General features: G+C 58.0%; 2 non-coding genes and 1 pseudogene across 2 annotated transcripts; all 3 read right to left on the bottom strand.

Moving 5' to 3' along the window:
• Nucleotides 1-5,913, bottom strand: part of LOC126417817 (large subunit ribosomal RNA) — a 7,954-nt pseudogene extending 2,041 nt beyond the window's left edge.
• A 188-nt stretch (nucleotides 5,914-6,101) lies between these two features.
• Nucleotides 6,102-6,256, bottom strand: LOC126417491 (5.8S ribosomal RNA). The gene has a single exon (XR_007575607.1). It is a non-coding gene; the product is annotated as a 5.8S ribosomal RNA (ribosomal RNA).
• A 353-nt stretch (nucleotides 6,257-6,609) lies between these two features.
• Nucleotides 6,610-8,518, bottom strand: LOC126417747 (small subunit ribosomal RNA). The gene has a single exon (XR_007575810.1). It is a non-coding gene; the product is annotated as a small subunit ribosomal RNA (ribosomal RNA).
• Between the last annotated feature and the right edge of the window lie 3,982 nt (nucleotides 8,519-12,500).

Raw genomic sequence — 12,500 nt, 5'->3', positions numbered from 1 at the left:
ACGGGCGACATAGCGCACGATCGCGTCATGCCGCTTTACCCGGGATTCGTGCGTCCTGAAGCAAGCCTGTAACACGTGGTTGGCGGTCTCTACGGCCTGGCAGCCCGCGCGGCATCTGGTGTCCGCCTCCCGCCCGCGACTGCGCCGTGCCTTCGTGGGGAAGGCGTTGATGCGGGCGCGGAGAGCGTCGATGAAGTTACGCCCAGATAGCAGGCGACTGGTGTCAGCGACCCACTGGTGTTGTCCCTTGACGGCGGCGGAAGATGACAGCGCCGCACCGTCAAAGGCAACGTGCAGGCGCGCGGCCCACATCTCTCCAACCTGCGTCGACGATTTGAGGAGGTGACCCTCCCACATAAGATGCCGCTCCAGCACCTCAATCTCACGCTGCACCTCGTCCCGGCCTGCACCGTCGGAGACTGGCCCAATCCTCTTCAGCGCCAGGAGACGGGACCGGCGGAGTGTTGGCCCCATCCATCGGCATGATGGGATGCCGAGGCCTCCCTGGGCTACAGGAGCATGGAAGTAGCCCAGGGGAGTGTCCGCCGGAAGGCGGAACCATCTCCTGACGGCGGCCCGGATGGTCACGTCAGCCGCTTTCAACGCACCCACTCGGGTGCGGCTGAGGGCCAGCCCATGGTACAGGCCAGGGAGAAGCACGTTGGTGAGGGCGTAGAGGCGCTGTTGCGGCTTAAGCGGAGCTCGGGAGATGACGTCCAGCTGCTCCACCAGGTGGCGTCGTGGGTTGAAAACGCAGCGACCCGCGGTGGAGAATTGCAGTCCCAGATACCGGAAGGTTTCACCCACACGTAGGGCGGGCATGGTGGCGTTGCCCGCTTTGAAGGTAACGTCGGCGTCAACCTTCACCTTCTTGTCACGCCCAGACGCGACTAAGGCGAGGGTGAAACACTTCCGGGCGTTGATCTGCAGCCCCAGATGGCCGAGGGCTGCGACGGCTGCGTCGATGAGGGACTGCAGTCCCCTCGCGGTCGATGCAAAAAGCAGGACGTCATCAGCAAAGGCCGCAGCGTTAACTCTGCGACCGAGGATCCGAGCTCCGATGTGGGAGGGAAGTTGACTCAAAACATAGTCCACCGCAAAATTGAAAAGGAGGGGGGAGAGGGGGTCACCCTGACGTACACCCCTTGCCGGCTGCAGGGGCACGCCCACGTCGGCGCCGCCTGCTATCACCGTCGTGCTACCCTCGTAACACCTTTCGACGTACTCAATAAAGCAATCCGGCAGGCCATGAGCCCTCAGCACGGGGCGGAGGGCAGCATGGTCCACCGAATCGAACGCTTTGGAGACGTCGATCGATGCCACAAAAACAGAGCGACAGGAGCGGACTGCGTCGGTGAGAGCAGTGTCCAAGATGAAGGTGTTTTCCAACATCCCATCCCGGGGGATGAATGCCCGCTGACGTTCGTCCACAGCACATGCACGCATCAGGCGTGACGCGAGAACCTTGTGAAAGGTCCGCGCCAACACCGAGCAGACCGTAATGGGGCGAAAGTCAGCGGGGGATGTTGGTGCAGCCGTTTTGGGGGGAAGTGACGTCCGGGCGCGAAGCAGACGCTCGGGGAGGGCGCGGGCCAGGAGGAAGAGGTTCAAGAGTTTCACCAGGACATCATGCGGCAGGCGCCGCAGCTCCGCTGGAGTCAGGCCGTCCGGCCCGGCCGCCGATCCCCTGGGCGGCAAGGCAGCAGCGACCTCCTCACGTGTGACCGGCCCCCATAGGCACTCAGGAGCGACAGGCTCCGAGTGCGGGAGAAGGCGGTCACGGATGAAGCCAGCGGTGGAGATCGGCTTCTTCGTGAAGAGGTCCGCCCAGAAGTCCAGCAGACCGGGGATGTCGGGTGGCGGCTGCAGCAGGGTGCCGTCCAGCAAGCCGCGCACGCAACGTGCACGCGACCTACGGAAGGCGTCCTGTGTCCGCGCGAACTCCCAGCGGCGCCGCTTGCGCTTCTGCAGCGGCGGGGCGGCAGGCGGCCGCTTGGATGATTGGCGCGGCCGCTGTGTCCTGGTGATCAACCTCTCCCCCCTGGACCCGACCGACGCAAGGGCATCCGGGAGCATGCCCAGGATGACATCAGGCGGCGTGCCCCGCCCCAGACCAATGACTCGATCCAGGGCAGAGAAACGCTGGGCAGAAGCAGGCAGCCCCGCCAGATGCTCCCAGATGGCGGCGTCAGTCGGCCCCTCCGGCGGCGGCCCGGTGGTGTCGGCCGCGAAGTCCTCGGCTGCGTCGACGGGCGGCGCAGCGGCCTCGCCCGCGTCAGGCAGCGAGCTCGCTGCTCCCCGGCGGGACGCCGGCTCTTCCCCCCGACCGATCTCAAGCGCCTCCATGAATTGGCGGACAAGCTGCTTGTGGGCAGCTTGCCGCCGTCGGCACTTGATTGCCTCAAGCGTTCGGTCGGGGAACATTCTAATAAGCTCTTGATTAACGAAGAAGAACCGGGCGTCCCTCTCAAGGAACAGTTCGGCCTCTGCCTTGGCGAGCGACAGGACTTCTTCCTCCGTCCACCTCGCGCGATGCCTCTCCGTCACGATCTCAGCGTTGGCGGCCGCAAGGTGTTGGCGGCGGCGATGGACCCCGAGACCGTTCTTCGTGGTAAAAGTGCGGTGGCACTCACTGCAAGCAAAGGGAGCTACACAAACTATCGCATTTTCGTTACGGCCGGTTGGCCGGATAGGTGCTGGGGTAGCTGGGGTGGCACCTTCAGCGGAAGGGCCACCATCTCTTGTTTCTTGTAGGCTGCCCCAACTATAAAGGGATAATGCGAGGGGGGGCTGGTAACCCCCCCAAGCCCCTGGTGCGGTCTTCCACTCTGCGAAAATCAGCGGGCCCACGAGAAGGGGAGAAGACCGCAGGAGAGGAGAGGCTAAGAGGGCTAGGCCCATGTATTGCGCATCACTCTCCCTGTAACTATAACCCAAGGAAGGCACCTCGCAGCAGCAGCACGACTACATCAAGACCGCACTTCGAAAAGCCAAGTCCGGATGCAGCCACACCGCCGCCACTTGGCCACCTTAAGAGAGTCATAGTTACTCCCGCCGTTTACCCGCGCTTGCTTGAATTTCTTCACGTTGACATTCAGAGCACTGGGCAGAAATCACATTGCGTCAACACCCGCTAGGGCCATCGCAATGCTTTGTTTTAATTAGACAGTCGGATTCCCCCAGTCCGTGCCAGTTCTGAGTTGATCGTTGAATGGCGGCCGAAGAGAATCCGCGCACCCGCGCGCCCCCGGAGGAGCACGCTAAGGCGGACGCGGCCTCGCAGCAAGGAAGATCCGTGGGAGGCCAAGGCACGGGACCGAGCTCGGATCCTGCACGCAGGTTGAAGCACCGGGGCGCGAACGCCGCGCAGGCGCGCGCATCCTGCACCGCCGGCCAGCACGAGGCCGACCAGCGGCGAGAGCAGACCACGCCCGCGCTAAACGCCCGCACTTACCGGCACCCCTACGGCACTCACCTCGCCCAGGCCCGGCACGTTAGCGCTGACCCACTTCCCGACCAAGCCCGACACGCCCCGATCCTCAGAGCCAATCCTTATCCCGAAGTTACGGATCCAATTTGCCGACTTCCCTTACCTACATTATTCTATCGACTAGAGGCTCTTCACCTTGGAGACCTGCTGCGGATATGGGTACGAACCGGCGCGACACCTCCACGTGGCCCTCTCCCGGATTTTCAAGGTCCGAGGGGAAGATCGGGACACCGCCGCAACTGCGGTGCTCTTCGCGTTCCAAACCCTATCTCCCTGCTAGAGGATTCCAGGGAACTCGAACGCTCATGCAGAAAAGAAAACTCTTCCCCGATCTCCCGACGGCGTCTCCGGGTCCTTTTGGGTTACCCCGACGAGCATCTCTAAAAGAGGGGCCCGACTTGTATCGGTTCCGCTGCCGGGTTCCGGAATAGGAACCGGATTCCCTTTCGCCCAACGGGGGCCAGCACAAAGTGCATCATGCTATGACGGCCCCCATCAACATCGGATTTCTCCTAGGGCTTAGGATCGACTGACTCGTGTGCAACGGCTGTTCACACGAAACCCTTCTCCGCGTCAGCCCTCCAGGGCCTCGCTGGAGTATTTGCTACTACCACCAAGATCTGCACCGACGGCGGCTCCAGGCAGGCTCACGCCCAGACCCTTCTGCGCCCACCGCCGCGACCCTCCTACTCGTCAGGGCTTCGCGGCCGGCCGCAAGGACCGGCCATGACTGCCAGACTGACGGCCGAGTATAGGCACGACGCTTCAGCGCCATCCATTTTCAGGGCTAGTTGCTTCGGCAGGTGAGTTGTTACACACTCCTTAGCGGATTCCGACTTCCATGGCCACCGTCCTGCTGTCTTAAGCAACCAACGCCTTTCATGGTTTCCCATGAGCGTCGATTCGGGCGCCTTAACTCGGCGTTTGGTTCATCCCACAGCGCCAGTTCTGCTTACCAAAAGTGGCCCACTTGGCACTCCGATCCGAGTCGTTTGCTCGCGGCTTCAGCATATCAAGCAAGCCGGAGATCTCACCCATTTAAAGTTTGAGAATAGGTTGAGGTCGTTTCGGCCCCAAGGCCTCTAATCATTCGCTTTACCGGATGAGACTCGTACGAGCACCAGCTATCCTGAGGGAAACTTCGGAGGGAACCAGCTACTAGATGGTTCGATTAGTCTTTCGCCCCTATACCCAGCTCCGACGATCGATTTGCACGTCAGAATCGCTACGGACCTCCATCAGGGTTTCCCCTGACTTCGTCCTGGCCAGGCATAGTTCACCATCTTTCGGGTCCCAACGTGTACGCTCTAGGTGCGCCTCACCTCGCAATGAGGAAGAGACGCCCCGGGAGTGCGGAGGCCGCCGCCCCGTGAAGGGCGGGGAAGCCCCATCCTCCCTCGGCCCGCGCAAGGCGAGACCTTCACTTTCATTACGCCTTTAGGTTTCGTACAGCCCAATGACTCGCGCACATGTTAGACTCCTTGGTCCGTGTTTCAAGACGGGTCGTGAAATTGTCCAAAGCTGAAGCGCCGCTGACGGGAGCGATTATTCCGCCCGAGAGCGTCCCGAGCCAACAGCGGCGCGGGTCCGGGGCCGGGCCAGGTAGGTCCGTCATCCGGGAAGAACCGCGCACGCTTGCCGGGAGCCCGAGCGCCCAAAGGGGCGAATCGACTCCTCCAGATATACCGCCGGGCAGCCAGCCAGGACACCGGGGCTCTGCCCAACAGACGCGAACCGAGGCCCGCGGAAGGACAGGCTGCGCACCCGGGCCGTAGGCCGGCACCCAGCGGGTCGCGACGTCCTACTAGGGGAGAAGTGCGGCCCACCGCACACCGGAACGGCCCCACCCCGCGGCGAGTGGAAAGGCAACCGGACACGACCCCGCCGCGGATTGCTCCGCGCGGGCGGCCGGCCCCATCTGCCGAGGGCGGAGGCCAGTGGCCGGATGGGCGTGAATCTCACCCGTTCGACCTTTCGGACTTCTCACGTTTACCCCAGAACGGTTTCACGTACTTTTGAACTCTCTCTTCAAAGTTCTTTTCAACTTTCCCTCACGGTACTTGTTCGCTATCGGTCTCGTGGTCATATTTAGTCTCAGATGGAGTTTACCACCCACTTGGAGCTGCACTCTCAAGCAACCCGACTCGAAGGAGAGGTCCCGCCGACGCTCGCACCGGCCGCTACGGGCCTGGCACCCTCTACGGGCCGTGGCCTCATTCAAGTTGGACTTGGGCTCGGCGCGAGGCGTCGGGGTAGTGGACCCTCCCAAACACCACATGCCACGACAGGCGGCAGCCTGCGGGGTTCGGTGCTGGACTCTTCCCTGTTCGCTCGCCGCTACTGGGGGAATCCTTGTTAGTTTCTTTTCCTCCGCTTAGTAATATGCTTAAATTCAGCGGGTAGTCTCGCCTGCTCTGAGGTCGTTGTACGAGGTGTCGCACGCCACACCGCCAGCCGGCTGTGCACGCTACCGAGTAAGTACCGGTATGCGAACCGCCAGGCGACGGGCGCGCATCGCACGTTTAAGGAGACGCGGCCGGCCCCACAGGCGGCCACGACACTCCCAGGTCTGCGAAGCGGGGCAAACGCCGCGCGCTTCAGTATACGTAGCCGACCCTCAGCCAGACGTGGCCCGGGAACGGAATCCATGGACCGCAATGTGCGTTCGAAACGTCGATGTTCATGTGTCCTGCAGTTCACATGTCGACGCGCAATTTGCTGCGTTCTTCATCGACCCACGAGCCGAGTGATCCACCGTCCTGGGTGATCTTTTCATAGTTTCCACCATCTCTTTCGAGACAGTTGCATAGGCGGGACTGAGGCGTGTGGCGGCCCTGTTCCAGCGTTCAGTGTCCAACGGCCTCACGGCCGATGGGCGTCGTACGGCTCCACACCGGAGCGGACAGGCAGTCGGGCGAAAGTCATTCAAAACCGGCGCCAGGCGCCAGGTGCCGCAGGCCAGCCGCTCCAGCGCTTCAGCGCTCGTACCACACAACATTGCCGTTAGTATTGAGACGAACGCGTGGTTCCGCACGCGGCGCACGGCTACTGCGAGCCGTACAGGTAGCTGCGTGTTGCGCGACACGACACGCACATCGAAAGACATGCAGTCTAGTCGGTAATGATCCTTCCGCAGGTTCACCTACGGAAACCTTGTTACGACTTTTACTTCCTCTAAATGATCAAGTTTGGTCATCTTTCCGGTAGCATCGGCAACGACAGAGTCAATGCCGCGTACCAGTCCGAAGACCTCACTAAATCATTCAATCGGTAGTAGCGACGGGCGGTGTGTACAAAGGGCAGGGACGTAATCAACGCGAGCTTATGACTCGCGCTTACTGGGAATTCCTCGTTCATGGGGAACAATTGCAAGCCCCAATCCCTAGCACGAAGGAGGTTCAGCGGGTTACCCCGACCTTTCGGCCTAGGAAGACACGCTGATTCCTTCAGTGTAGCGCGCGTGCGGCCCAGAACATCTAAGGGCATCACAGACCTGTTATTGCTCAATCTCGTGCGGCTAGAAGCCGCCTGTCCCTCTAAGAAGAAAAGTAATCGCTGACAGCACGAAGGATGTCACGCGACTAGTTAGCAGGCTAGAGTCTCGTTCGTTATCGGAATTAACCAGACAAATCGCTCCACCACCTAAGAACGGCCATGCACCACCACCCACCGAATCAAGAAAGAGCTATCAATCTGTCAATCCTTCCGGTGTCCGGGCCTGGTGAGGTTTCCCGTGTTGAGTCAAATTAAGCCGCAGGCTCCACTCCTGGTGGTGCCCTTCCGTCAATTCCTTTAAGTTTCAGCTTTGCAACCATACTTCCCCCGGAACCCAAAAGCTTTGGTTTCCCGGAGGCTGCCCGCCGAGTCATCGGAGGAACTGCGGCGGATCGCTGGCTGGCATCGTTTATGGTTAGAACTAGGGCGGTATCTGATCGCCTTCGAACCTCTAACTTTCGTTCTTGATTAATGAAAACATACTTGGCAAATGCTTTCGCTTCTGTTCGTCTTGCGACGATCCAAGAATTTCACCTCTAACGTCGCAATACGAATGCCCCCGCCTGTCCCTATTAATCATTACCTCGGGTTCCGAAAACCAACAAAATAGAACCGAGGTCCTATTCCATTATTCCATGCACACAGTATTCAGGCGGGCTTGCCTGCTTTAAGCACTCTAATTTGTTCAAAGTAAACGTGCCGGCCCACCGAGACACTCAATAAAGAGCACCCTGGTAGGATTTCAACGGGGTCCGCCTCGGGATGCACGAGCACGCACGAGGCGGTCGCACGCCTTCGGCTCGCCCCACCGGCAGGACGTCCCACGATACATGCCAGTTAAACACCGACGGGCGGTGAACCAACAGCGTGGGACACAAATCCAACTACGAGCTTTTTAACCGCAACAACTTTAATATACGCTATTGGAGCTGGAATTACCGCGGCTGCTGGCACCAGACTTGCCCTCCAATAGATACTCGTTAAAGGATTTAAAGTGTACTCATTCCGATTACGGGGCCTCGGATGAGTCCCGTATCGTTATTTTTCGTCACTACCTCCCCGTGCCGGGAGTGGGTAATTTGCGCGCCTGCTGCCTTCCTTGGATGTGGTAGCCGTTTCTCAGGCTCCCTCTCCGGAATCGAACCCTGATTCCCCGTTACCCGTTACAACCATGGTAGGCGCAGAACCTACCATCGACAGTTGATAAGGCAGACATTTGAAAGATGCGTCGCCGGTACGAGGACCGTGCGATCAGCCCAAAGTTATTCAGAGTCACCAAGGCAAACGGACCGGACGAGCCGACCGATTGGTTTTGATCTAATAAAAGCGTCCCTTCCATCTCTGGTCGGGACTCTGTTTGCATGTATTAGCTCTAGAATTACCACAGTTATCCAAGTAACGTGGGTACGATCTAAGGAACCATAACTGATTTAATGAGCCATTCGCGGTTTCACCTTAATGCGGCTTGTACTGAGACATGCATGGCTTAATCTTTGAGACAAGCATATGACTACTGGCAGGATCAACCAGGGAGCTGCGTCAACTAGAGCTGAGCAGCCGGCCGCCCGGGAGTGTGTCCCGGGGGCCCGCGCGAACACGCAAGCGTCCGCTCAATTATTCTGCAAACAGGAGGAGGCTGAGCTCCCCTGCACAACACACCTCGAAACCCTCTCAGGTCCCGGCGGCGCGCAGCGCCGTCCTAAGTACTTGGTCGGGTTCGAGAGAGGCGCAATCGCCCGGAGTTAGGCGAGTAGACGCTTTAGGTGCGACCACCCGTGCTCCCAACTGAGCTTGCCGCTGCCGACAGAGGCCCGGGAGCGTGCTGTCGTGGCATTGCCGGCGGGAGACAACACGCGCCACCTACGGTGACCGGCAGCTCCAACGCCAGCGCCACAGAAGGACAAAAGCCCCACTTGGGTGCCGAAGCGAACTCTCCCAGCACAGCGCACGCGCCAACACGTCCGCACAGCTGCGATACAAACCACCTGCGAGAACCGCTGGGGCGACCGAGCAGCAGACGGCGTCGCGGCGCCGAGCGCCGGGCGGCGGCGCATCCTCAGCGCACACAGTCCTCAATCGGACCAGCACACTGCAGATGGCCACCGCGCTTCGCACCGGGCCCGCGAGGACCTACTTTGGCCGCAAGGCGCCGCGAGCAGGGGGCGCCGGCGCGCAGCTGCGCCGCCTGCCGCGTCCGTCGGCCGGCGCGCCTGCCACTGGCCGCCCCCACCAGCCGGCTGTAGCGCGTGCGCCCACGCACCGCGCTGCCAGCACGCCGGGCGGCCCCCCCTCACCGGCCGGGGACGGTCCCACCCAGCCACCGCCGCGTATCGCCTCACACCCAGATCCCCTTTCACGTTCGTGGGCATGGTGGGTCCCTTTTCACGTTCGTGGGCATGGTGGGTATCCATGAAACAACCGGTTAATAGCTCGACCGATCGTCGCCAACACTGATTCACCTCTAGCGAGAACAACCGCACCACAACGGGTTACCAGTTGTTCATTTGCGTAACGTCACCAGCAAACGTAGACGTCCATCGCCATTTGCAACGAGTATTGCATGCCTGTGTCAGGTGTCACAACACACTACGTCTGCCCACATAGACGCATCAACATGTGCACGCCTAGAGAACACGTGGAAGGTAGCCCCCGTACGTATGCGGTGTCCATTGCGCGAACGACTGTCAGCCGGCCTCTGCAGCATGTCGCAGATGTGGAACGCGGTGCAACATGCTATCACAGTGTGTGAGAAGAGACGACTACGTCCGAATACACGCTCCACTACATCAACAGACTGCTCATGCTGATCGCCATCCAGGGCGTCCGTTCCTCCCACACGTCTGTATGGCGTACCACACTGCAATCCAGCTCCTAAAGGGAGACGACACGTAGCTGCGTGCACAATATTTGGACTGTATGGTCCGCCGTTGCTAGGCGCAGTCGTCGTACGGTCACACATGTGCCACGATGTATCATTCAGTACATACGGACCAATGTGCAGTACAGTTTGTGGGTTTTGCGTACATCCGCGGACAGGTGACAGGCCGTACCACAACGTAGGCTGAGTACTTCGGCATGCGAAGGGCATTGAACATGCACACTTCTCACCGACGAGCTTGCGAAGGCAGGGGGGAAGAGGGGGGGATGTACGTCCCGCTGCTATCCACATTACAGTGTATAACAGGAGCATGTGGAAAGTCAGCAACACCTGCAGGGTGTTTAACATGACGCGATACACAGGGGACCGGGCAGTGCGAGTAGCGAACTATATTGCGAGGGTTGCAGTTAGGCAACACTACACTACTTTAACGAGTCGCATAACAATTACAGAGCAGGTTAAGCGACAACGTGCGTAAGGTTAAGGCGCAATATAGTTTAGGTTACGGCGCAATTTAGGTTACGTTACGGCGCAATTTAGGTTACGTTACGGCGCAATTTAGGTTACGTTACGGCGCAACATGGGTTGGGTTACGGCGCAACATGGGTTGGGTTACGGCGCAACATGGGTTGGGTTACGGCGCAACATGGGTTGGGTTACGGCGCAACATGGGTTGGGTTACGGCGCAACATGGGTTGGGTTACGGCGCAACATGGGTTGGGTTACGGCGCAACATGGGTTGGGTTACGGCGCAACATGGGTTGGGTTAAGGCGCAACATGGGTTGGGTTAAGGCGCAACATGGGTTGGGTTAAGGCGCAACATGGGTTAGGTTAAGGCACAACATGGGTTAGGTTAAGGCACAACATGGGTTAGGTTAAGGCACAACATGGGTTAGGTTAAGGCACAACATGGGTTAGGTTAAGGCACAACATGGGTTAGGTTAAGGCACAACATAGGTTAGGTTAAGGCACAACATGGGTTAGGTTAAGGCACAACATGGGTTAGGGTAAGGCACAACATGGGTTAGGTTAAGGCACAATGTAGGTTAAGTTAGGGCACAATGTAGGTTAGGTTAAGGCACAATGTAGGTTAGGTTAAGGCACAACGTAGGTTAGGTTAAGGCACAACGTAGGTTAGGTTAAGGGACAATGTAGGTTAGGTTAAGGGACAATGTAGGTTAGGTTAAGGGACAATGTAGGTTAGTTTAAGGGACAACGTAGGTTAGGTTAAGGCACAACGTAGGTTAGGTTAATGCACAACGTAGGTTAGGTTAATGCACAACCTAGGTTAGGTTAAGGCACAACGTAGGTTAGGTTAAGGCACAACGTAGGTTAGGTTAAGGGACAACGTAGGTTAGGTTAAGGGACAACGTAGGTTAGGTTAAGGGACAATGTAGGTTAGGTTAAGGGACAATGTAGGTTAGGTTAAGGCACAACGTAGGTTAGGTTAAGGCACAACGTAGGTTAGGTTAAGGCACAACGTAGGTTAGGTTAAGGCACAACGTAGGTTAGGTTAAGGCACAACGTAGGTTAGGTTAAGGCACAACGTAGGTTAGGTTAAGGCACAACGTAGGTTAGGTTAAGGCACAACGTAGGTTAGGTTAAGGCACAACGTAGGTTAGGTTAAGGCACAACGTAGGTTAGGTTAAGGCACAACGTAGGTTAGGTTAAGGCTCAACGTAGGTTAGGTTAAGGCACAACGTAGGTTAGGTTAAGGCACAACGTAGGTTAGGTTAAGGCACAACGTAGGTTAGGTTAAGGCACAACGTAGGTTAGGTTAAGGGACAACGTAGGTTAGGTTAAGGGACAACGTAGGTTAGGTTAAGGCACAACGGAGGTTAGGTTAAGGCACAACGGAGGTTAGGTTAAGGGACAATATAGCTTAGGGTAAGGTACAATATAGCTTAGGTTAAGGTACACATTGTTGTAGGGAAAGGTGTATTTGGGGGGGGGGGCGCGGCAGGTTCGTTGATAGTGATTATCGTAAGTGGATGCCTGCGGGATCGTCCGATTTGTCACGTCAGGATGCACTTGTGGGTCATGACAGGCGGCGCTCCGATTCCAAGGTTGTGGCAGATCTGTGTCTTTCATTCCTGCCATTGTTTGTGTGCTGTGACAGGAGGCAGTATTGTGATGTTGGGTGCACCCCTGTGTAGGACATGTGTGGGTGTTCGTGGCTTAGCTGAGCAATGGCGGATGTCGGAAGGGTGGGATATTCTGTTTTCTGGGTGGACCTCCCGGTCTGGTTATGATAGTGTGGATTGTGTAATGTGGCGGAGAGGATGCACCGGATGTTCTTCCATGCTGGTGGTTAGATATTGTGTGCGTGCCTGTTAGAGGCAGAGAGTAGTGTGTGATAGTGTCTGGCTGCCGTGTGGTTCTCATTGTGTGCAGAGTCTTTCAGCATGTATAGGGACGGTTGTATATATATTATCTGTATTCTGATGGCTCTGCATCTGTTACTAATCAGTGCCGTGTATACGGTTACTCTGGTTCCAGTCGAAACATATATCTCTGTACATTAGTGACACTGCGGCTCCACTATGTTGATACCCCTGTCGGCCGTTTCCCCCAGTGTATGGCTTATGATTATCAACAATCAGTCTATTAGTCAATACCGGTAGTGTGACGACGTC

This window comes from Schistocerca serialis, chromosome 8 (genome assembly GCF_023864345.2).
Source record: "Schistocerca serialis cubense isolate TAMUIC-IGC-003099 chromosome 8, iqSchSeri2.2, whole genome shotgun sequence".
Classification (NCBI taxonomy): domain Eukaryota; kingdom Metazoa; phylum Arthropoda; class Insecta; order Orthoptera; family Acrididae; genus Schistocerca; species Schistocerca serialis.
This window is presented reverse-complemented; position numbering and strand designations above follow the sequence as displayed.